Source organism: Myodes glareolus, chromosome 4 (genome assembly GCF_982192425.1).
Source record: "Myodes glareolus chromosome 4, mMyoGla1.1, whole genome shotgun sequence".
Lineage (NCBI taxonomy): Eukaryota > Metazoa > Chordata > Mammalia > Rodentia > Cricetidae > Myodes > Myodes glareolus.
In genome coordinates this window covers 95,446,302-95,472,393 of record NC_142029.1, presented here as the reverse complement: position 1 = coordinate 95,472,393, position 26,092 = coordinate 95,446,302, and positions in this window count along the sequence as shown.

The window sequence follows — 26,092 nt, the reverse complement described above, 5'->3', positions numbered from 1 at the left end:
AAGAGAGACTGCACCATGAACAGCGAGAGGTGCACGGTGCAGGATGGCCGGGGGCCTGGAACATCAGGATTCTGGGCAGAGCAGTGGTACCAGATCCCCCAGTGAGACCCACGGTTCATTCTGGCTGGGAGCTGTGAAAGCACGGGGTAGCAGTGATAGTTTTGGTCTCTAGACAATTTGGGGTGTCATTTCTGACAGTCTTACTTCTTAGCCTGTCTTTGCAGGCAACTCAGAGATTCTGGAGCTACCTAGTGTCCTTTCTTACAGAACCTGATTATGGAGAAATTCAAACATACAGCACATTAAAGGGAGTAGCACACTGAAGCCCTGGGTACCCATCATCACCCTGTTCCACAGCTTCAACACATGGCCTCTAATCTCACCTGCTTTCTGTCCTTCCTCTCACACCTCACTTTGGCTTTGCTTGTTTGGGGTGTAATATTTTAAAGCAAGCCCAAGACATGTTATTTTACTTGTAATCTCAGTGTACATAACTAGTCAGTTAGGACTGATTTTTCTTTGTAAACATAACCAACATAGCCAGCATCCCCTTTTCCATCCAAGGGAATTGACAGGAATGCCAACATCAGCAAGAAATTCTCTCCCTGCTTGATATGTTCCTCCCCTCCCCTGTGCTTTCTCATCAAAGCTTCTCCGGGGTGTTCTTGTTCTTTGAGACAAAAGTCAGCATCACAGGGGCCTTCAGGCAGGAAGGTGCCGATAATACAAAAACCTCCCGTTTTATAAAGTGCTAAGAAAAATGGCTTCCACTCCTCTTTCTGTGTCTCACCTTGAGGAGAAGCATGCGAGTTGTAAGATGGGGAGGAAGAGCTGTATGGGAGTCTGTAGTGCACCCAACTCCAGCTTCTGGGGGCTCTGTCCACTGTCAGTGTCCTGGCCCAGGAGGTGCAATGCTTTCTCGAGGAGTCTACAGAAGTTAGGCGGAGCCAAAATTTCTACTCCCTAAGCCCAAACTTGCCCCACCTGACACACCTTAACACATGCCCTTGGAGCAACCCCGAAGGAAACCTGTTTTGACCACTTGTTTACAGTCCTGAGCTCTCCTAACTTTACCAGCAATAAGCACAAGTGCTGAGCCCTTCCGTTGTTAGATTTTAGCATTGGTCTCTGCTGTTCTCCCTCAGCGAAGAGGGAGGAGGCGGGACTATTATTTACAATCTGCTAACTCTAACACTGTTTAAATTAATTCAGCCGTCACTAGCAGAAGTTAGAGATGCTGCTACGGATCAATGACACAAAGAGTAGAGCAGCAGTCCTACCCCCTAGGAGATGATGATATGATGACAGCCATTGTAACACAGCGTTAACCCCACGGAATTCTGGGAGCACAGAGTCCTCAGAGGTTCTGGATGGAAACGAACAAGTGTACCTCAGAAAGGGCAAGAAAAAGAAGACAATGCAGAGACCAACAGAATGGCTGAGGATGTAGATCAGAGACAGGATGCTTACCTGGTGTGCACATGGCTGAGGATGCAGATCAGAAAGAAGATACTACCTGGTGTGCACAAGACTGAGGACATAGATCCGAGAGAGGATGCTTACCCGGTGTGCACAAAGCCCTGAATTCTATTTCCACCATTTCCACATCAATCAGTCAATACACAAACAAGTATGAAGAGAAAGTGCAGGGAACAGGGACTTGGTAAATGTCAAAACTGAAGAGTTGACAAAGGAGAAAACCTAGGGTCCAGGGCTGTAGAATATGGGTTTGTCAAAGGAATTTGGATTCCACTTCAAAAGTCAGGAGATAACACCAAAGTTTATAAACAGTAGTAAATTTTTTAAAGTTTTTTTTAACAGAAATATGGAAAATAAATGCTTAGAGACATAAGACAAGGAACTGTGAAAACACCAGGAGCCCACGGAGCAGCCAGGGGGACACGGGAAGAACTGGAGGTCCAATTACTCTTTCGTTCCAGAAAGAATTCTATATAAGTAATCATATGACAGTAATATTTAAGTAAAAGACAAAAATAAATGCAATCAAAGATAGGAAGGGGAAAATAATTGAACAAGAATAAGATTAGCATATTAAATGAGTCCTTGCAGAAATACTAAATGACAAAGGAGAGACAATGGATTTGACTCAGCCCCCCAGCAGTCCTTACTTCCGGGGAAGCATCCTTGATATTCATCATCACACCCAAAAGAAGGGACTTAACCAGTTGTTGGGGAGAGGAAAGGGCTGCTATATCTAAAGCCAACTGAATATCTCTAAGAATTCTCACATGAGGACCCATAGAACACAAACAATCCCTTCCTTCTCATGTGCCAGTGTGTGTGTGTGTGTGTGTGTGTGTGTGTGTGTGTGTTCCTGTAAACATGGGAGTGCGGAAATCTCGTCAAGATCCTTATCTCATGTTGAAAAGAAGGTAACCCTACAGTATGCAAATATGCAAGAAAGTGGAAGATTCTGGAGAAGTGAAACAAGCCAGGCACAGAAAAACACTGTATCACCCTTCTAGTAGGTAGAGCCTCCTACAGCCAAAGTCTGTATTCTGTCAATCATATTTTAATAAAACGCTGATTGGCCAGGCAGGCAGTATAGGCGGGAAAACCAGACAGGAAGTAGAGGTGATGCAATGAGAACAGGAGAATTCTGGGAAGGAGGGAAGTTCCTCAGCCATTCCAGCGCAGACCACTGAAGAGGCAACATGTAAGCTGACAGCTGAAAAAGGTACCAAGCCATATGGCTAACATAGATCAGAATAATGGGTTAAGATAAGTCATAAGAACTAGTAAGTAGGGGGGGGTTAAAAAAAAAGAACTAGTAAGTAGCCTGACCTAATGGGCCAATCAGTTTTATAATCTTATGGAGTCTTGTGTGTGATTTCTCTTTGGGATCTGCCGGTTGTGGGATACCGGGCGGGACGGAAACCCCAACAAGCCGGCCCCTCATGTTACAAAAGTCATGGAGTAGAGCACAGCTGTGCATACCTATGGCTGAGGGTAAACAGAAATGGAAAGATGTGCAAAACATTGGTGGTTTATGCCTTTAGTCCCAGCACTCAGGAGGCAGAGGCAGGCGGATTGTTGTGAGTTTGAGGCCAGCCTGGTGTACAAAGTGAATTTCAGGACATCCAGAGCTGTTACACAGAGAAACCCTGTCTCAAAAAAACAAAAAAAGAAAAAAGAAAAGAAAAAAATAAAGGAAAGTTGTTACTTGGGGACACAAAGTTTGAGTAATGCAAAAATGAGGTTTTGAATATTCGACACACAGCCTGTTGATGACTATCAACAACACTACTTGGCGTATTTGAAATTTTCTAAATAAGTACTCCTTAAGAGTTTTCAAATGCACACACACACATATACAGAAAGAAAAGAAAGAAGGAAGAGAGGGAGGGAGGGAAGGAGGGAGGGAGGAAATAGAAAAATGGTAGCTGTGTGATAGTGGATATGCTAATTAACTTGATTCTTGTGTTCATTTCTCAACGTACACGTACTTCAAAGCATCAAGCGGCGGATCTCAGTCCTGTATATCAGTTATCACAAAAGTGCTGGGAAAAGTCAACATTTAAGCCAGAGGAGGCTTGGCTATTTTTATGCTATAGGTATATTCAGGAATTTAGTGGGGAAATGCTATCAGTCAACTCCTGCTGCCAAGACTTACTAAGAACCCAAAAATCAGGTCAGCGAGATGACTCAGCAGATAAATGTACTTGCTGCCACAGAAACCCCAGGGTAGAAGCACACACACACACACACTAATGCAATTTTAAAGCTCTTTAAGTGTCAAACTGTAAAGCTTGAACCCCCTTTTCTCATTTTCCTGTTAAAATATTTTTTTACCACCACTTGAGATGCAAATATGAGGAATTATGTGTGGAAACATAAAAAGGAAGAAAAAAATCATATCTATTGCAAACTTACAAGGATGGGACAGAGGGCCCTGTATGGTAAATGGAATGCCCGAAGCTTTGTTCAGATACGCAAGGATAAAGATGGGTAAAATGGCCTCTGGTCTCTGACACTGGACAGAAGAAAGCCAGCATACACTGGGGTTGGAAGACACACGGAGAACAGTGCTGGGGAGACTCCTTCAGCCAATGGCCTTTGAGATGCTGGCCCACTTTGGGCATGGGAAACATGTGCACTCTCTTGGCTGCTGTATTTGGTTCCTGTTCCCACTAGTGCAGAGGACTGTTGATCTGTGAGTCTACCCCCAAATAAAGAACAATTTATTACACTCCACTCTGAGCTAGTGTGGGACTACTTTATTGTAATCATCTACAGGGCAGGGTGGACCTGCCTGCCATACCCTGCTGCTGCGTGGTCGAGTAGTGAGTTTGGGTGTCCTATGCAGGGGGATTGACTGTACTCAGAACAGGAGCTCCAGAGAGGACGGCAGACTGGAGTATCAGGTGTCTTTGAGTACCAGCCTCAGTGCCCCCTCAGGGCTCAGAATTGGATGTCTATAGCAGACAAGAATCTGAGGGTAAAAATATTAAGTCAAATACATTACCTCTGCATGTCCTTTATTTTTCGTGCAAGGGGAAAAGGTGAAATGAAAGGGCGCAGAGAAGAAGAATAAGGGGAAGAAGAAGGAGAGTAAGGGGAAGAAGTAGAAGTAGCGAGGAGAAGGAGACGAAGAAGGGCTGATCTCCACGAGGGTTCTAGTTTTTACAGACATAGTTGGAAAATTCCATAGGCAAGGAGAATGATAATATGCTTATCAAAATCACATACACACACAAAAAAGGGCACTTAGAATCTGACAAAGCAGTACTCCAAAACAGGTGGCCCGACCCTGGAAAGAGCCAGCGTTCAACGGGAAGCACCTGACATTCCAAACCATTAGATAAAGTCACTAAACGTCCCTGAATCCTGGATTCACCCATTCTCCTCATCTAGTCTCTTCTGTGATAACCAGTTTTGGGGATGCCCAGATTTGTTTGTTAGCAAAGGTGAAGCATGCTGCCTTCCTGCTCTGTGCCTGTCTTCTTTAGACATTTCTATTTGGTCTGTTAGCAGGTAATTTGGGGGGGCTTGTCTCTGTGTAAATATGACTGTTAGAACAAAGAGTGTTATCTCTAAGGCCTCCTGGTGTAGGGGAATGGAGCAATATCATCCCACTGCCCATGCAGAAGTTACACTGCTGAGGTGCTCTGGAAATGAATCCCATTTCGAAGGGAAGAATCATGGCTTCCCAAGGTCTCCACAGACATGACAGCAGCTTTTCCAAAAGACAAGTGTTCCCATAGCTCTGCAAAGTGGGGTGCTCCATAAGTTGTACACTTGTGGGTCCACCTGAATGAATCTGTCAGCTGTACATTTACTGTATGGTCTTGTGGATTCCAACACTGGGGATGTTCAGGACCTGATACCCTTTGCACGGTGACCCACAGGGAATTACAGATTTCACCACAGAAGACTGAAAATTACAACCTAGGAAGTATCTGGGCTTTTAGCTGCTGTTTTGTGTTTGCCACAAAAGCTTCCAAATTCCTTTGTTCTGTATTGAAAATGGCTAAGCAGTATGGAAATATATGCCACCTGACATTATACTAGCCCATCTGGTTCCCTCAGATACATAGAGAAGAACAGTGTTTCTTCTCTTTCTTCTGACCTTCGCAAACTCTCGAACTCAGCATCTGCCAACCCAAGATATTATCTTTGTAATTATATTTCCCAATACCTTCCCCAACCACTTTATGTTCTAATCTAATAACAGGACTTCTCTTCAGACCAGAAAGCCAGAAGTCCTTCACTTGGCTTTTGAGGGTGTTCCTTCTAGATTATCATATCTCCTGTTAAGCCCTCTGCTCAGATCCCACTTCTGTAAATAACCCTAAACATTCAACATTCGTCACCATTTGTCAAGGTCATAATGTGCAGAACTCTGCCATAGGCATCGCAGAGAACACTGATACTCACGGGCCTTGGTTCCCATACTCAGACATCAGACTCCAGCAATCTGTGTATCTCATCAACTCCATTATGAAAGAATCTGTATTCTCAAATTGGCCCACCCATTCCTTTATAACTTAAAAAATGCAGATTCCAGACTACACCCAGAAGCTACCACAGGAGTCTCAAGAAGCTCCAAAATAAGGGCTTCTAAACAAGTCCCTCGGTGCCCTTCATGCCACGAATTAAATGTTTGTCTTCTCTACAAATAGGTGGTTAAAATAAAGTGGACACATTCACATGACTGGGCTTTGAAAGGGCCTTGTTATTTTTTTCACTAAAGTTCATTGTTCATATTTTAAAACCCTGTGTCTTTTGTATTGACCTTAAACTCACTTCCCCCAACCCTCGGGAAGTCACATAGGGCTGTAGGGTTCGTGCTGTCTATGGGATGGAGAAGCAGATGCGAGCCTCAGGTATTACTCATATCTTTACTGTAACCTCCACCCGGAATGTGAAAGCCTGGTGTGACTCCAATGCCTTACATCACCACCAATTTTGATTAGGGGCCATGGAAAACAGGACGCATCTGGCGGTCAAGACCACAGTTGGCCTTGGGTGATGGTAGAGAGAGTAGGCTTTGTCTGGTTTATACCACTCCCCTTTCTCTTTCCCTACATCTCCTAGTCATTTTGAAGGTCTTCTTTAGCCAAGACATTTTCCCTGGTCTAAGGAAAATCCAGTGAATATTGACAGCCTGTTAGCCTACCTTTTCTGATTTTATTTAGAAACAGGTAAGAGGAGTTTATTTTTAACCCAAAGAATGAAAAACTGTGGTGAAATTGTAGGCAACAATGATGGGCAAATAGGGGATATTTTTTGTTAAAATTGTAGTTGTAGAATAGTTTTCTAGAGCCTCACCAGTGATTATACACAGGTGGATTCCGGCTACTACAGGTTTTCCTAGAATGAACCCTGGTGTCTAGATGCATTTGTTATGGGCCCATAACCTCACACAGCGTATGGGCCAGTGGTTCTCAACCTTCCTAGTGCTGCGACCCTTTAATACACTTCCTCATGTTATGATGACCCCCAACCATAAAATTATCTCATTGATACTTCATAACTGTGATTTTGTTACTGTTAGACATCGTAGTGTAAACATCTGATATGCACAATATATGATTTATGACCCCTGGGGGGTCGCCACCCACAGATTGAGAACCACCGAATGGGCACATACGTATATATGGGTGTTTAAACTGGGACATCACCAGAGAGGCAAATGGAAAGGATTTATTAAAATCCAGAGAAGAGACGGGCCATAATTTAGTTACCCTGAGCACATCACAAACTGTGGGCTAATCTGGGCTTGGGAAACTTTCTGTGCTGGCCTGGCTCCAAAGTGACAGAGCACTTCAGTTAATCCTTTAGGACTCGGACCAAGTCCAGAAGCCTCTCTGGTATGGGCCAAATGCCTGTTTTTAGGCACAGCTGGCCTCCACCCATATCCTGATGGGACACAGTAGGGAAAAGGCCATGTTAAAAAGATGGGTACATATGATGGAAGAATTCTGAGCTGATGACCAGGGAAAGCTGGGAACTAGACTGACTACAGCCACTGACTCGGGATACCATGGGCAGGCAACTGACCCAGCCAGAGGTATGGGTTCCTTAGATTGCTTGCTTTAGGTTTAAGATCCATTCCTCTCCTGAGAATTAGTTGTTATTTATTAGAATAAACAAAACTTTATAGGTGAACCATCGTGAGGGTGTTATGTGTCGTTATGGGGTGAAGAAGTCATTCCTAAGCTTTCTATGCCTTCGCTGTTCCAAGAATCATCCGCAGAACCAGCAATATTGCTGGCACAGAGACCCAAGCTCCACACACTGAGTCGGAATCTGCCTTCTTAACCAAAAGTGCAAGAGGCCACACTGCCTGCCAGACTTTAAGATGGAGAGAGAACATCAAGGCACCTCACTGCCTTCCCTGGTTCCCTTTCATCCCAGAACATCTAAACTCCTTAATAAGATTTGAGGACCACTGCCATCTGGTTTGTGCCCCCCTCCCCAGATTCATCTATTAGGGTTGTCCCTCCAGTCTTTTGAATGCAGTCATGGAGGCTTTTTGCGCTGAGCTGAACAGGTCACATGACCATCAGACCCTTGACTTGGAACATACTCCACAGAACTGCCCCACTTGATTGAGTCTTCTGTTATTCCTTAAACAAATATTCAGGGTTCAGAATATATGACAGGTTCTTTTCTAGTGATAGTCCTCAGGGAGTCTATTTTCTTAACCCTCCCACCCCACATCTCAGTATAAAGCCATCTCACCAAGGACGCTTTCTCTACGTCCAGATGTGATGTTTAATCCTTATTGGTCACTTGAGTGGGGTGATGTGAAGAACCCACCTAGATATGTGTGTGAGGCTGTTTCTATAAACTGTTGGATCCTGTGGGCTGTGGCATGATTCATAATTAAAACCACTGATGGATTCAGAATCTGAGTAGACCATTGGGAGGTGGTAGAATTGTGAGAGAGGACCCGGTTGGAAGAACGGGGCCACTGGAAGTGATACCAGTTATACCATGCCCTGCTCCCTTTCTAGAACTCCTGTTTCTGCTTCCTGGATGCTGTGCTGAGAGCAACTCTACCACACTCTTTCTTCCTGCAGCTCCATCTCACCTCAGGCCCAAAAGTAACCGAGATACTAACAAGAACTAGAAACAGGTGCCGCAATAATTCCTCCTTGACATTGTTCTTACCTAAAACACCAGAGAAGGCTGGATTCCAGTGTTCCTTACCCTGTGCTCATTCTCTTGTGACATTCTGTGTGTTGCTGTCATGAGTAGCTTGTCTTCTCTTCTTGTTGCACGAAAACCCACAAGGGCAGACAGGGGACACGACTGAGCCAGAAAGAATTAAGGAAGTCACCGTGGGATTCTCCTGGCTCTTGTTATAGACACGAGCGAAGGAACCACTTTTATCTTTGACCTTTATTTCTTTAATCTTAACTTCCAAAGAGATTATCTGTGCCCACAGTGTGCAGCCTTTGGAGAAAGGAAATCTAAATTGGCATGTACTGTAGAATTCCTGTCTGCCCAGAGCTGACTGAAATCCAGCCTTCAGTCTTGCTCCCAGGGAGAAAGCAGCACAGACTGGAAGAGAAGCAGGAGAGATGGCAGCAAGGGTTGGGAGGATGCTCCTTGAGGGAGGTATTACAGCTTGCTTCCTGGAGACAGGGGTGGGCTGCTGGCCACAAGGTAGCCCGACAGGAAGGCAGAAAGCTGGGGGAAGGGCTCGTGGGCTAAGGAGGAAGTTCTAAGATTTGCAAAATCATATTTTACTTAGAATCTTTGAGCACAAAGGTTTATATTAAATTTATGAATGGGGACAGTCAATGAAAGTATCCCTTTTCTCTCTCTTTGCTGCAACACAAGAAATAACATAAATATTAAGAATTTGGACTTGACATCAGAGTCCACAGGTGCCGACTTTTAAAGTCCCTTGGCTTCTTTGCTTAGAGTCAAAGGGTGACACCAAAGAACAGGGTTAGTGCTTTTAATTTTACCAATTCCTTCCCTCTTTGCCTCTTTTTCCACCAGTCTCCAAGGCAGGAAGGCTGATGGTGCTGATCCCAGGTTGACCAGGGATTGGATGGAGGCGTTGCCTGTTCCATTGACCTCTCCAACAACACAGGAATACTCCTGACTTCCCGCCCGGTGTGGTTTCCATTAGACGGTCATGCCATGGCATGCAAACCATGGTGAGGTCAAGCAGATGGCTCCAGAACCCGGAACTCTGAGCAAAATTAGTTACGACTGCAGCTGACAAACACAGCCTGATGCAGCCCAGGAGCACGAGAAGCAAAAGGTCACATCAAGTCAGAGCAGAGGCTTCGCTTCTACTCTGTTCAAGAGGTCTTGGAGTAAGCCTCTTTTTCAGTAATTGCTCTTATGTAAACTAACCACGGAAGCGAGCCCAAGTCTCTGCAGAGTTGAATTGTTAGGCTTGGTTGTTATTTGTCTAGGCCTGCTGCGGAGTCAGAGACAGTTTCAAGAGGCGCTACCCATGTCACAAGCTGGAACTCAAAGCCCTCCTGTCCAAAGACCCTCGTACACATCCACACAGTTCGTGCGCACGTTCACGGCATTCCCACACACTGTGCTACACAGACTCACTCGCCTGCTTTCATTCACAGACTCACATGCATTCTCACATAACCTGATACATCATACAAACACATATTCACATTTGAACATGCAAACCCACATGCACACATTCATTTAGCCACATGCTGTCCCATGTACACACATACCTTCACACACACATTGATGCATGCATTCACACAGGTTTGAACTCTTATAAGTATACACAGACACAGACACACACACACACACACGCTTGCTTTTCTCAAGCCAAGTATCTTTGACCCTAAGTACAACCCTAATGTGTTCTGCACAAAAGACTCTTGTGGCATGAGAATCCAAGCTAGATCAAATTCACTGATTATTTAGATATTTCCAAATATCCGCATGTTTTGCTTTGTGGCCATCTGAATATTTGGCGGAGTCAAGCTCTTCTCCCTGGGGATGTGTGAATCAGCTATTCCTAGTCATGCCTTCTTCCAAGGCAGAACAGTGGGGAAAGTGAAGTCGACGAACTTGGTTTCCATTGCAAAAGGTGAAGTTAAGATGCTCGGTCAGGAAGACTGGCAGAGGGGTTTCACAAGAAACAGCTCTAGGCCCCCGCCTCAAAAGGAAACACTTCCCAAGTGGAAGAGAAACTTGCGGCCACCCCTGATGTCCCCCCACTTTTCTGCCCATTTTCCACAACTTTTCAACAAAGGCCCGGATGGGCTCCACGTCTGTGAACCTTTCCGGCATGGCGCATTCCGTATCGCCTCCAACTTCCTCGGGGAGCTCTATTCTCAGCAGAATCCAGGAGGCCATAACAATCCATGGCTTTCTGTCCATGGGAACAAAGTTCCCTTCTGTAAGATGTGACAGAGGCACAGTTTCTTGGCTTGTATACAAACCCAGTGTTTACTCTTATCGGCCTGTGTTTATCCAGCGTTTGCTCTTTGGTTGTCTCCATTTCCTTTTGGCCTCCATCTTCCTGGGTTTTCCTTCTTCACCTTGCAAATACAAAGAGGATAGGGACAATCTCTGGTCAACGGTGAGTATAAGATTCCCAGAAATGAAGCCATTTGGCAGGGACTTCAGTGAGGGTATCAATGGTGGAACCTCTAAATAAAGCGTTGTAACAGCAAACTCTTGGGGTCCATAAGAGTATAAAGGTGACACCATTCATTATACAAAGCATGCTTTTTTTTTGGTTGCTTTTAAGCACTTGTCTCTGCAGTGTTTAAATGTGAGTAACGGAACTCAATGACAGAGCTAGCCCTATTCCAAGAGGAGTTTCCTTGTAGTTGTTTATATTGAATTTAGCACTAAATGGGCTCGTTGACTGACTGGAAAAAAAGCCGAGCGCCTGATCCGTTCAAAGATTCTGTTCTTATAAGCAGGTGCTAAGGACCAGAAGCAGATGAAGGGTCACCTGACACAGCCTGCCGAAAGCTGTTTCCCCCACAGGGTGAGCAGTGTAGGAGGAGTGAGCTGCCAAGGCATGGTCAATTGCATACTCAATACTACTTAGGAAATCATCAATGTATTAGTTACTTAAGTCCTTTACCCAATGGATGCATTTCTAACGCATATTTGCATATTCCTCTTCTGAACATGGCCACCATATCTTCCCAGGAGTAAATCCCATAGGGACTGTTCCTCACCTCTACCTGATCTCCCTATGGTGCTATCTTTGGGAGCATGGGACAGAAATTCCCATACAGAAGACTTTCTTTTCCGACATCACCTCACCTAACAGCATTGGTCTGAACAAAGATTTCTGGGCAAATGCTCTGTCACTATGCCGTATCCCCAGGACTGTATCAACACAGCTTTCTAATGCAGAGGGCTCTAGAAGGGCTTCTCAGCTGTGCGCCAGTGGTTCCTGACCTTTCTCTACACATCTGACAATCTAGTTTATGAGCATCTTCAGACAGAGGCCTCCTAATCAGCTCTCAGCTCCAGTTGGGAACACTGAGAGTGTCAGAATACACAGATTATAATGAATATATCAATATATCATAAGCGCAATACAGTAGGAAAGTCTTACACCTATGATAAGCCAAACTAATGACATCTACTATGACGCCTCCGGACTCCTCTGGAATAGACTGCATTTCTGAGAGATAAAAAGGGAAAGGTTACCACAAGCTTTAGTCCTTGCACAGCCCAGACAATGTAAGGTAATGATTAAAAGCACAGGATCTAGGACTAAGCTATCCGAGTTTATACCCTGACTCTATCCCCATTGGTGTTGCAACCTTACAGAAGCTACAGAATCTCAGTGTGCCTTCATTTACTTACCTGGAAAATGGGATAATAAACATAGAGACAAATAAGTGAGGTCCTACAAGCCAAGTACTTAGACCATTGCTTGATATAAACTGTGTTTTCAGAAATACTAGTCGGTGTTCTATACTGAATGAAGAACGTGGCACCATCAACCATGTCAGGGATACAAGGCAGATCTAAAGGTCAGCTTTCCAGGTAAACCTGCTGAAACTCATCCTGAGTCTCTTCCTTTTCATCTCTCTCTCTCTCTCTCTCTCTCTCTCTCTCTCTCTCTCTCTCTCTCCCTCCCTCCCTCTCTCTCTCTCCGAGGCAGCTTCTGTCTCTCCCTTCTCCCCACTTCTCCCCTTTCCCCCATTTGTCTCTCTCTCTGCTCTTCCCCGCTTCTCCCCTTCCCTTCCATAACCCACTAAATAAATATCCAACTTCACTCTGCATGGCGTGCCTACCCATCTTGGTCTCTCACCCACCATGAGTCTCCTTGCTTGGGACCCAGCTGTCTTCGTGGCCTGCTGCCCACTGCCTGCCACAGCTCAGGGACCTGCAGCATTTTACTTAAACCATTACAAAAGTTCCCCACCTACTTTGGACCTGTCTGTCCTTACTGCAGTTTCATCCCCTTCTCCTCTCCATTCCCTCCTCCAGGTCCCATAGACACCGGCTTTTCCATCCTACGTGTGGTGCTGTCTAGTGACCCGTGCTTGTATTGTTCCTGCAATGGCTCCTTCCCCATCTACTCCAAACTCATTCTTCTAAACACTGTAATGTGGCTCCCAAACTCATAGGCTGGGGCCTAACCCCAGTAGCCCAGATTTTAAGCTAGGTGTGGTGGCGCACGCCTTTAATTCCAGCACTCAGGAGACAGATATAGGCAGATCTTGGTGAGTTAAAGGCAGCATGGTTTACAAAGCAAATTCCGAGATGACAACCAGAACCAACCTGGAGTCTTCCTGGAGGCCTAGCAACAGGCACTGTCAGAGGTCCTGATCAAGTCTAGCCAGTAAGGAGTGACCACACAATGTCAATGGATCAGAAGGCAGCCTGGGTGTTGGGAGGAAGGTATATGAGGCTCTCCCTATTGCTGAATAAATGAGTCTGCTGTTCGCCTTTTACCTGACTCCCAGTGGTTGAGTTGTTGACATCATGCCTTCTCACACCCCTCCCCTGTTAGGACCCATCAACACTTTCGGAGTGATCAAGTTCAAGTGAGGCCAGTTGGGTGGATCCTAATCCAGTCTAACTGTAAGTTGAAACTTCTTACAAAAGAGCAGCATAGAACCAAACCTGCCTAGAGAAAAGCAAGGTCGTGTGAGGACCCAGGAAGAAGCTTCTGGAAAGCAAGAGAGATAAACACTGGAAGAAACAGAACCTGCCAACCTCCAGGCTCCAGAACTCAAGAGAATGTGAATACTGTTGTTCAGGCCACTTCATGCTCTGGTAGGCCCAGCAGACTAATCTGGGCGGCCATAGTATCACCCCAGTTTGGTCTTACACCTTAACAACACAGACTATGAGTCTGGCAGTTCCCCTCAGCTAGGGCTCAGAAATTCTCTTTTTTTTTTCTCTTCCCTGAATCATGCAGCTACCGCATAATGTGCTGGTAAGGCCAAGAGCTCCTCCGTATTTGCCATAAACGGAGCTACTAGAGACATGTGATCAAAAGTGTATGGTAGTGCCTTGGAATGCTTTCTTCTGCAAAGTTGTGCTGCATTTAAAAGACGTACAAGCATTGCCAGAGATGTTGCTCAGTGGTAAAGCATTTTTGGCTCGTTTATACAAAGCCCCGGGTTTTACCTCTAGCACTGAAAACCAAACACCAAGATATGTAAATGTTGTGTTTTAGTCTATACAAAGTTTTACTATAATTTCTTTGTTAAATGGCTAGCTGACATTATTTTCACGTTTGCGGACCTAACTAGGGAGTAAAACTGGCTTTCTGAAAACATGTGCCACAGTATTGTAGCTTTTCCAGCTCCCAGTTTGGGAACGTGCTTTTGAGAATGAGAGGTCATGATCAGGCAGGAAGTTCAGAGGGAAGGATGTTCCAGGAAGTTTTTTTTATGGAGAACAGAGAGTCGAGGGAGCATGAGGACACATGGATTCAGGAAGTGATCCCACATGGTAAATCAGTGTTAGGTCAGGAGACCTCCCATGGTCCACAGACACTGGGCTTGGGGGTCAACTGCCAGAAAATACATAGCTCTTTCCAAAAGTGAAGGAGAAGGGGTCATGGTGGCCACTGATTGGAGGTATGGACTATGTGATGGCTATTCTTGGTTGTCAACTTGACTACATCTGGAATGAAGTAAAACCGAAGCGGCAGCCCACCCGTGATGGAGTTTTCTTGATTGAATTATTTGAAGTAGGAAGATCTACCCTAAATCAAGATCTTTTGAGATGGGAAGATCCGCCCTCCATCTGGACCACACCTTTCACACCTTTTATTAACAGCATATACACACACACACACACAGAGAGAGAGAGAGAGAGAGAGAAAGAGAGAGAGAGAGAGAACATGGAAGAAGAAAGTATTTGATCTTTGCCTGCTTACCCCCACCCCCCACTGGGAAGTTCATTCCTTCACTGGGATTAGAGTCTGCTTCTTCAGGGTTCTAACATACACTGAAAAATAGCTAAAATATTCAGCCCTGTGGACTGAATAGCTACTGAATTCTTGGACTTTCCATTGGGAGATAGCCATTGTTAGACTAGGTAGACCACAACCTATAGGCAACTTTAAAAAACATGTGTGTGTATTCCATATAAAAAAATTCATTCTTACTGAAAATGAATACGAAAACATTAAGTTGATTCGCAGTAACATGCAAGGCTAACAAGGCCCACCTTGAGTTGAAAATTTCGTTTCTAGTTTTATAGGTGAGAAAATAACCCATGTGCAAGATCATAATTTATTGTAAATATGTATTCAACTACAACAGTTTGTTCTTACCATCTAAGAACTGCTTAGGCTCCACCAACGCGATCAACCATAGTTATTCATCCGGACTCCACCTCAGCAAACAGAAGCAGGACCCAAGCCAGTGTCTGACCCTATGGCCTTTTCTCCATCCCATCTCTGAGGAGAGAACATCAGACAGCCCACTCCTATGTTGGTGCATGTTGCATTCAGGAGACAAGCCAGTAGAGAGTTTAAGTGAGGGAGTTTGGGTCAGTTGCAGCTGCCAAGCCTCCTAAGAGCACAATCTGGGACAGGATACTCCCTTCCACTTATCTCAACTTCCTTGTAGGAAGTTAGGGGTTTTGTTTTGTTTCATTTTGTATTTTTTTAAAATGCCATTAGCCTATATCCTTGGCCCATAATAAGAACTTACTTTCAAAGCTATTACTACTCTGGGCTACCTACATCCAGAACCATTTCTTCAGCATCGACTCCCAGGTGGACTTCTAGGTCCAATGATTCAGTGTTGCAAAAATACTTCCATGACTGCCACCCAAAACCGAGTCAGTATTCCTTTACAACGGCTTCACTAACACCTTATTCTAATTGCCTTCCGAGTAGATACCTCCCAGGCTAAAAGAGTTGCCTGCGGTCCTACCCAAAGTCCAGGGCCAGATATTGTTATAAAAGCCAGGTGGTCGATTACACAATTATTTTTAAAATCCTGCTCACACTCTCCTCGCCCACAGCAATGTTGAAGTTGGAAGTGTCAGGTGAGAAAAAAGAAAATTTTAACAAGAAGGTGTGAACCCCAGGGTTACATTTCCTGTTTGTTTCTAAATTTGCAAGCTGGACTTTGAGAACTTGAGAAATGCAACACCCCCTCCTCCTTCCCCCCACCGCCGCTGCCCCAGGCTCCCCTGGCACTGCTCTGCCACTCACCCCCCCACCCCGGTTTCACCATTGCCATGTTTTATTCTGGGCACGGTTTCTGTTTGTTTCTCCAGGTGCCACCCAGAGAATCCAGGCACATGTGTGACCTGCAGATGAAAACGGTAAACAAAGGAAGACAGGATGGGCCCCGAGAACAAGGTGGCCCATGCAGACCATGCAGACATATGGAGTTCATCCCGGAAGATGCCAAACTCCCCAGTCTGAGCCGATGTGTGTGAGTGCCCAGCCACATGCAACAACTGCTTTTCTGCGCGCCGGGCTGTGGTTTCAGCAGAGCTCCGTCGGGCGGTTGTTTCTAAGTACCACCTCAGCCCATCCCGGATCAGCCCCTGAAAAGTCATGTTTAGAAAATATTTCTGTACTGGAAGAATATTATGTTATACAATTTTCGTCTAAGAAGTCAAGCGCAGGTACTCTTCTCATGCACAGACCAATTCCTGCACATTCAGAATGATTTCCACTGCACCGATCAGCTGGTAACTTCTGGAAGCTTCTGTCTAGATCCACTACAGATGTCACATAATGGCTTTTGCTGAGTTACTCATAGCCCTGCACCTGCCTTCAAGGACGAGGCTGTAATGACGGAGTTACAACCACGCGCAGGCCTCCCTCACAGACAGCAAATGATTGTTGTGTAATTACAAGCGCATGTTAGGGGTGACTTGGGGGATTAGGCCCCTCTTGTCTCCTTGCATATAAGAATTAATCAAAGTAATAAGAGAGAAGACATTACTCAGCGCCGGCCCTTATGCTGAACTTGTTCCCTTTGAAACCAGAACTTCTTTGACTTCTTGCATCTTTGATTTTCTGTCCCAGGAAGGTCAACAGAGGTGGCCCAGGGTTGGGGGAGGGGAAATGTTTTCTTACTGGGTAAATGTATCCAGACTGAAAAGCCTGAAACAACCCATAAAACTGAATGTGGGCTTCTCCATTCCCCTTTCACTGGCTGCTCTTTCAAAACAAATCAATACCAGATATGAAAAAGGAGGAGTATTGGAGGAGGGAAAGGATGGGTTAATTATACTTGTACTGGTGATATGGGTGCCTCAGTCAACACTAAAGCCAACTGGGAGACATCTCAATTATATATCTCAAGGTACAATTTAAATGGAAACTTGGATCTCTGCCTGGCCTGTAGGTGAATATGGCACAGCAAAATTTGGCCAGGAGGGAAAGCGCAGAACAATAGAGTTGAAAGAGTTCACAGGATGGTGGGTCAAAAGACGAGCACATAGGGCAAAGGTAGTCGTGCAAATGTCAGCGACTTCTGCTGTTCACAAGACCCCCCCATGAGGAGGAGTGGGGAGAGGGGATCTTAGTCCAGGGCTCAGCTGTCTGGACAAACTCTGCAGGGGACTGGGTCTCTTACTGGCATTTCCAAATCTCAGCTCATACTTTTTCGTGCATAAATAACATAGAACATGAAAAATAAGTCCAGATGACGCAGATTAAACACTGCATGTTCACTATGTTCCAAGACCAGACTACATATAAAACTAAACCCAAGGGATGCCATTTAGCAAATACAGAATCAGGTGCTTGGTGCCGATGCGCAAGCCTGGGTTTCCGCAGGAACGGTAGGGAGAAGGCCTTCACATCAGTGGCTAAAACCCTTCTCCATCCAGATTTTCAAAAGAATGCCAGGTTCTGATGAAAAACTGGAGGATGGAATCGACGTCCTAATCCTAAAACAGGATAAAAAGACAAGGAAAATTAAGGGATATGGGAAGGGAATGAAAGCCCTCGCTCAGCACTCTGGCTGCAGCCTCTCAGCAGCTGAGAGTCAAGCATCCCAGCACAATTAGCAGCATTGACTGTGAAAGTTGCCTACACAGGGACAGTACTCCTGTTCTATGGGGGTATTGAAAAGAAAAATGTTAAAAGAGCAATGGGTTGTGCTTATGGCTTAAGCATTCTTCTGTCCCAGCTGTAACAACATTTGCTAGGAATCCCACGAGAAAGCCCTTGTCTTAAGAAAGACTTGTCTTAATCTCCCCCATGCAACTCTTGCGATCCAAGGTTTTATTTTATTGGATTGCGATCTCATGGCAGACACCGTCCTATAATATTATCTGTCGGGGAAAAAAAAAAAGGAAGAAAGAGAAGTTCTCTGGCAACCCTTTGAGATGTAACTTGAGAGCCACAATAATCAATGATTGTGTAGCTGATTACTGCTAAGAACTTACACGGCAATCTTTGAGAAGTCCACACCACCCTTAGTCTTTCCTAGAGTGTGAGGCTTTGCTTTAGTTTTTCCCCATTAACTTCATGCTTAACTATGTGATAATCGCTTCTTAAGAAACTCCAACTCTGCTTCACGCCCTAGTTCACCCTAAATTTCTTTTCTGGAGCTGAGTTATCAACCCCTTCTTCAGGTTGGAGCAATGACTCACAGTGAAGAGGGTGTGCTCCTGTGTCCAAGACCCGAGTTAGGTTTCCAGCCCCCCACATTGAGTGGCTCACATCCGCCTGTAACTCTAGCTCCAGGGAGCGCCAATACCTTTGGCCTCCAAAGGCCCCTGCACACACACACACACACACACACACACACACACACACACACAAACAATTAAACTATAAAATCTTGAAAAAACGAAGAAACTTCCCTTTGCTTGAGTGGGTCTTTGAAGAGAATACCCCAGGCTTCTACAGACAGCAGTATGAGCCACATCTCCAGCCCATGCCTCACTGCTGTGATAATCTCGGAGCATTAAATTATGATTAAAATACTTTCATTGGGTTATCTTCTTCTGGCCTCTTTGAGCACCTGCACACATATATATTGATACACATAAATAAAAATAAACCCTTAATTATTTTTAAAGTTTTCACCATCAATATGAGAATTGATTTTTATGGACAATGACTCTCCCCCTCCCCCATCCCTCTTAAGGCTTCTATAGCATTGAAGTTCTACAGAGAAGGGAGCCTACAAACTCAGATTTGCATGCATGAAACAGTCATCCATTTAAAAGCACCAAGTTTATCATCCCAGAGGAACTGCCATTTCCAAGCCCAAGGAGAAGACACTGTAAGTTGAAGGCATAGCACAAGCAATATCTTCTATGAAGGGGCCTTTCCCTAAATAGCACTTCACGTACAATTTGCATGCTCCATTTTCAAATAACTTTGGGAAGCCAATAGCTTCAATATTGTGTTTTAAAGCATCCTTTGCCAAAATGGTGCTGCTGGAAGTGGGTGGGACCCTTGAAAGGAGGATGATGTGTGACACATTCAGTAGCTCTCCTGAGAGAGTTATAGAAAGAGCAAGCCTGGGTCCACCCAGCCTCTGTCCTCACTCCTAACCTGAGATGTGATTATTTGCTTCTGCCCTAGTGGATGTGACATAGTCGAGAACTGGACCCATGCAGGCATCACATCATTTAGCCTCACAAACCATGAACTAAGCAAATGGAATTTTGCCTGTGTAAGTTAGCTGCCTCTGTGTTTTGTAATACAAACAGAAAATAATACAAAGCTGAGTAGAATAGGAACATAGGGGTAAATTGAGTTAAAAGCTTTACTTGACTTCTGCTCTTAGAGTCTAATATCCGGTGTGAATCTGCAATCAGAAAATGTGGCATTTGTTGACTGTGGTTTTTCTGTCCTGCCTGATTCCTGCAATCATTAAGTCCCAAAGAAATCTCACAGAGTCCTACGTTAATCATAAACTGATTGGTCCATTAGCTCAGGCTTCTTATTAACTCTTATAACTTATATTAACCCATTATTCTTATCTATGTTATCCACATGGCTTGTTACCTTTTTCAGTGAGGCAGTCACATCTTCCTTCTTCTGTGTCTGGGCAGGATTACAGAGGAATGGGCTTCCTCCTTCCCAGAACTCTCCTGTTCTCACTGACAGCCTCCACTTCCTATCTGGTTGTCCCATCTATACTTCCTGCCTGGCTACTGGCCAATCAGCGCTTATTTAAAATGTAATTGACAGAATACAGACCATTCTCCCACACCAGGCATTTATAACTTTACTTTATATATAAGAATGACTTCCAAGGCTAGTGCTCACAGAACACACTTCAGGGAACACCGGGCCGGGACCCTCTTACTCCAGAATTCACTTTCCTGCCTGCTTCATGCAACAACAATAAGGAGAGAACCCTCAAAATGATTCCAGACAATCCCAGCCCTTGGCAATCCCGCTGCTTTGAAAAGTTTTCCTTATGATGAAAATGTCCATGACTAATATTCATTATGTTTTCTACAAATATTTTTTCTTGTGGTCACAAGACTTAACTTCCTACCCAGATCTCATGTTTGGACATGACACGGAAGAAGGGTTTGGTCTTTTGGGTTCGGTCCTGGTGCTAGTTGGCATGTTGCTTTACATCACACTTAGTTGATGGGCCTCTGGGGGAACACTTCATCCTTCTCTAAGGGAAGGAAGCAAAAGGGTTTGAGACATGGACCTAGTCCCTGGAAATGTCACTTTGCTCAGAGAAAGATGTGTTTCAAAGATCTCCTGCCCCCCGCCCCAATTCCCAAGAAGAGCCCTGGACTCCCTTCTAGGGTGCTGAGCAAAAGGCCCCTGCTGATTTAGCACTTCTGCTGCCACCCCCAGAAAAACAACCAAGGACATATTCCAGACAGTGGGTCAGCATCTTCTCTGGCAAACAGCACATGAGGCTTAGTCAGCCTGCATGCCAGATCCTCCTCTGCAGCAACAATAGCAGCAAGAAGGAGGCACGCTTCTAGCAGGAAACTGTGGCTACCCCTCAGTTGACAGCTTCCTTACTTCCATCTTCAGTACAGCTTTTTCAGTGTCAAAAATGCCAAATCTTGTCCCAAAGACTCACATGGATTGACTCCTGGTTTCTATCATGGTCTTGGCGATGTGGCTCTGGAAACCGCAGTCCATCTGTTTCGGAGTTTTCTTGTTTAAAATAGCACCCTTTGCAGGCAATAAGAGGAAAGAGAGAACAACATGAATAATCATCAAGTCTGATAGCTGAGAGTGGCCCAAGCTGGAGCACAGATGTCCACCTGGAGGTGGTGATCCACAGGTAAGATTGGTCCTCCCCACAGGGGCTGGGGCAGCTGAATAAACACCCCAGCCCCATCCCCAGAGCACAGAGAGCCTGGAAGCAAGGAAATGGATGAGGTCATCCTGGCAAGTTTTGTGTCACTCTCCAGTAATTAGGACCCTTGCCCAGCCACCTCCCAGGCCCAGCCTAGCACAACCACAGGTGTGTTGTCCTTCCCCAGCTGGCATAACAAGGCCATGCCAGGTCTGAGGCCGAATCAGCCCATAGTCATCCAAGACTAATATAGCCAGGCCATGGAAGCCGAGCCAGAACGAAGAGGGAAGGGTCTTCTTAGCAAAGCGAAAATAAATTTCGAAACGACATTGTGTGTGCTGTTGCCTTGGTGAGGAGAGATCTCAGAGGAAAGAAAATAGAAACCCTGTCAGGGCTCTTCATTGAATTTGTTCCTGTAGAGCCAGGTGGTCCTGGAGTATAGGGGTGTTAATTACTGCAGTGCTGGGACAAACAAGGGACCAGCTGAGATTCTTGATTGGCCTCAGACCCTCTAGAAGTCAAAGGATATCAGGGAGCTATATCCTCCCGATACTTCTGCACCTTTTAATTTAATTTTTGCCATTGATTATCTTCCTGAGCTAGATGGAACTATTTACTAACCCTATTCATACATGGGAATAGTCCCTTAAAATGTGTGTACTCAAACGCAAAAGAGCTAAGACTCAGGCTTTGCCCCATCCCCGTGTTTGGGGAGTGTGTGTGTGTGTATGTGTGTGTGTGTGTATGTGTGTGTGTGTGTAGACAACCTTCTGTATCATTCTTCATGTGCTCTGCACTGTGTTTCTGAGGCAGGCTCCCCAGGCTCTCTCACGGGCCTGGGCTAACCAGTTCAGGTAGTCTGGCTTACTGGTCAGTGAGCCCCAAGGATCCAACCATCTCTGTCATGAGAGTACAGCACACATCACCGGGCTCAGATGTTTTACATGGGTTCTGGGGACCAAGCTCAGGTCCTCTGTTTACATAGCAAGCAATTTACTGACTGAGTTCACTCCCCTGCCCCCAAAGGGGACCCTTTTTTACTCATTCTGTTGTCATTTCAGCTCTGTGGACTTATGCTTGAGGGAGGACAGGCCATATTTGCTGTGTGGGAGTCCTGAGGGGTCAGGTTTGCCTCCTTCTGCCCATTTTCTCCAGTATCACCCGTCTGGATGACTCCACCAGTCAGAGCTCCTCCAAATTCTCATGCTAGAGTGCGAACAGCAGGCCGACCATAACTCAAGTATTTTTTTTTTTTTTGCACATGTATGTTATGCCTGGTCAAACGTCCCCATTCAGATATTTCTGGATGGTACAATGACTTCCTGCCAATCACTCATGAGCGTGGTCCGTGGAATATTTTTGGTGACGTTTTTTGGCTATGAAAAGTTGTTGTCTAAGGACAAAACTAATTTCAACATCTTAATTGACTTTATTTTCAATTCTAGAATTGGGCAATACTTCCTTCCATAAAACAGAGAGAGTGTTTTGCTGAACCAAGCACAAAAGTTTGGGTTTCTAGACAGAAGATGGTCAAAGAACTCAGAAGCTAAAAACAACAAGCAAACTTGACTAGTTGGGAGCTAGAGCAATAGGAAAAAAAAAAACCTGACTCATTAATATCAGGTTGTTATCTTTGAAAGAGAGGACCAAGAGGAGGCTTCACATGATTTCAATCAAGACTAGCCTATTTGAGAAATGTGGTTGTTTTCTAATTTTTTCAAAAGCCAAATCAGTAGTTAGTTCCAGCTTATTTACATGGAAACATAGCATTAGTGACTCCATTTTGATTTTGAGAACGGTCTGCTGGGTTCAGGGCAAGAATCTACCCCAAAACAACAGCCTCCCAGATTTGTATTCGGCACTGTATTTGTGTTTGTTTTCCAGTCCCATGCCTTTGGGCATCCTTGGTAGGATGCTGCAGGTTTTTCAGCAGTACAGACGTACGTGCAAGCTACTTGCACTCAAGGAATGTCCTGTGTATTTGGGAACTCCTGACACACATACACGAGAACTTTCTGTCCCCTTGGATCACAGATCTGCTGTATGTTCTTGGCTGCTGGCAGGTCTCAAGCCCTAAGTTGGGGGCTTCAGAGATGGCTCAGTGGTTAAGAGCACAGACTGTTCTTACAGAGGACCCAGGTTTGGTTCTGAGCACCACACCTGTGGAGCGCCAAACCGACTGTAATTCCTGCTCCATGGTATCTGACACCCTCGCTGGCCACTGTGGGCACTTGCACTCACGTGCATATACTCACGTTTAAACACACAGAAATACAAAAAAATAGAAAAATGAATTATTAAATCTTTTTTTTAAAGTCACCATTCCCTGTTCTAATAGTCCCATACAATAACTGTTTTTTCCCTCCCCAGAACTGTTCATCATTCTCCATTTCTTCACAGTCAGAGAGGCCAAGATCAAGGAAACAACCAACAACAATTGCTGAAAGGGTGAAAGGGGTGGGGAGGAATCAGGACTCTCATTCGCTGTTGCTGGGACTGCACATTGGTCCAGCCACTGTGGTTAGCAGTGTGGAGAGTTCTCAGGAAGCTAAATGTCAATCTCCCCTATGAACCAGCTGTACCACTCTTTGTCCAACACACAGAGGGCTTGGCATCCTGTTCTAGATCCCTGTTCAGCCACGCTCACTGCTGCTCTATTCACAGCAGCGAGGACAGGGGAATGACCTAAATATTTTCAGCTGATCAGTAGAAGATGAAAATGTGGTACATCCATGCTATGGAATTTTAATCAGCTGTAAAGACAAACAAAATTTGGAGGTAAAAGGATGGGACTAGAAAATATTCTACTGAGTGAGGTCACCCAGACAGATAAATGTTGCACATTCTTTCTGAGCGAGGGATCATACTAGTCTGAGTCCTCGGATGTGAGTATAGAAACTAGAGTAACCACAGAAGCCAGGACAGTTAAAAGGACGTGTGGTGAGAGACTAAAGAAGGCACTTTAGTGAGGGAGATAACAGGATACCATTATATGAAGGGGAATGGGAAAAATAGTGGGGAGAGTCTAACTGGATGAAGAGAGACAGGTAACACGAAAGACATTTGAAAAAACTGGGAGGAAACATTTCTTGTTACTTAAAATGCATGTGTATTATATATATATGTACACATACACACATGTATATTATATATGTGTACTCATACACACTTACATTTTTAAATGAAGTCATGTTACTTGGTGTGATAACTCTCCCCCGAAGAGCCACAGACTAATGGAACCCCAGTGCCAGGCATGGGGAACCCTCACTTGAGCTGTCGTTGGTCAAGGAAGACCAAGGTGCCTTGGTTGCTGACCCAGAAGCTGAAAGTAAGACCCTATTGCTGAAGATGCCTCAGATTTGGGATACAGGAGTTAGAGGAGTCAAGCCAGAATTGAGGTGGGAGCGTCCTGCCTGAGGCCTAGATTTCATAATACATGAAGGGACCATGCAAACTGCCTAGGAAGAAAGGCCATCAATAGTCCTACCCAGCTGTAAAGTCTAAACCACAACAATGACTGGCATAGCATGATATCCCCAAGGGTGCAATAGTGGCACTTAGGTCTTGGAGAAAGCCAATAGCCATCTAATCGAACCTAAAGCCCTCTCAGCGGGAGGGATTTAATGCTGACTCCGTAAGCCTAGACAATGCCTGTGACTGGCGAGGTCATGGAGCCCAGAAGAGAACTGAATACTGCCACTTTCCCTAAACCAGTGTAGTTTCTAACTCCATTCTAAATACCTATCCTATGCCCACAAATAAATGAGGCCCTCATTCCTCATCAGAGAAGTTTCTTTTGGCAGCAGACGAAGGCCACTGCAGACATTTGCAGCGTGTCAAAATTCAGAGCACAACTGGGCATGTGGTCTGGCACACCTGCATCAGAGCCCCTACCCCTAAGGCTCAGGGACCACTGCAGAAGATGGGGTTGAGTTCATTTGCTGTTGTCCAGATGTATCCCAAACGGTCGTCCCTGAGTGCATACACATCTGAGCAACACTTAATGGACTCATCGAGTTATATTTACATACACACACATGTATATGTGCAACAACAACCATTAAAGAAGGGATTGTGAATTTGAGAGGGAATCGGGGGACTCCCATCCTCATGCTCTCAAATGCATGTGACTCAGGATCCACCTGTTTCCCAGTGACCATCTCCTTTGCTGTTCTCTCTTTAAGGAATCCTATTCATTCCACCTGTGGGATCCAATGGCTTTCCATGAATGCCCTGGGCAAAAACAAACAAACAAACAAAAACAGCAATGTAGGTGGGGCATTCCCTCAACAGACACCCTCCATGCCTGTGTCCACTCTGAAGCTGGGCTTGACCTACAAAAGGCTTGTTCACGCGCGTTGCCCTCATAGCCTGGCCTTTTACCTGAGACAGCCACTCAACTCCCTTTTGCCTTTTGACTCATCCATAGAATAACCTGAGGGACCTCTGTGAGCCGATCCTGTCAAAGAGAAGGTGCTGAGGGAAGGCAGAAAAGGAGACTCAGAGGTGAGGGAACAGGAGAACCTGACTCCTGTCAGTTGAGATAAGGCATAGAAATGCAAAACAGCACGCCCTGGGGGGCAGCTAAGTATAGCAACTGGGACACAGGGAAGAAAGAGCCACAGGGTTCAAGCGAGAGATAGCCCTTGCTGCCTCCTGCTAGCTGTCTATTTCAGGAGCAGCAAGCCTTAGGAAGCATTTCTTCCAAAGGAAGCCAGGGGCCTGGTGGCAGGAGAGCAGACACACTCAAGAGTCCTTTGTTGTTGGCCATCCTGCACAGGTGAAAGCAGAGAAAGAGACCTACATTACAGAGTGGTTATCACCTGCAGCCTTTCTGGGGCCTTTGTCTCCGGGAATTTAAAACCCAAATGAAGAACCAAGTGGAAAAACCCCAACATCTCTCTACCCAGTGT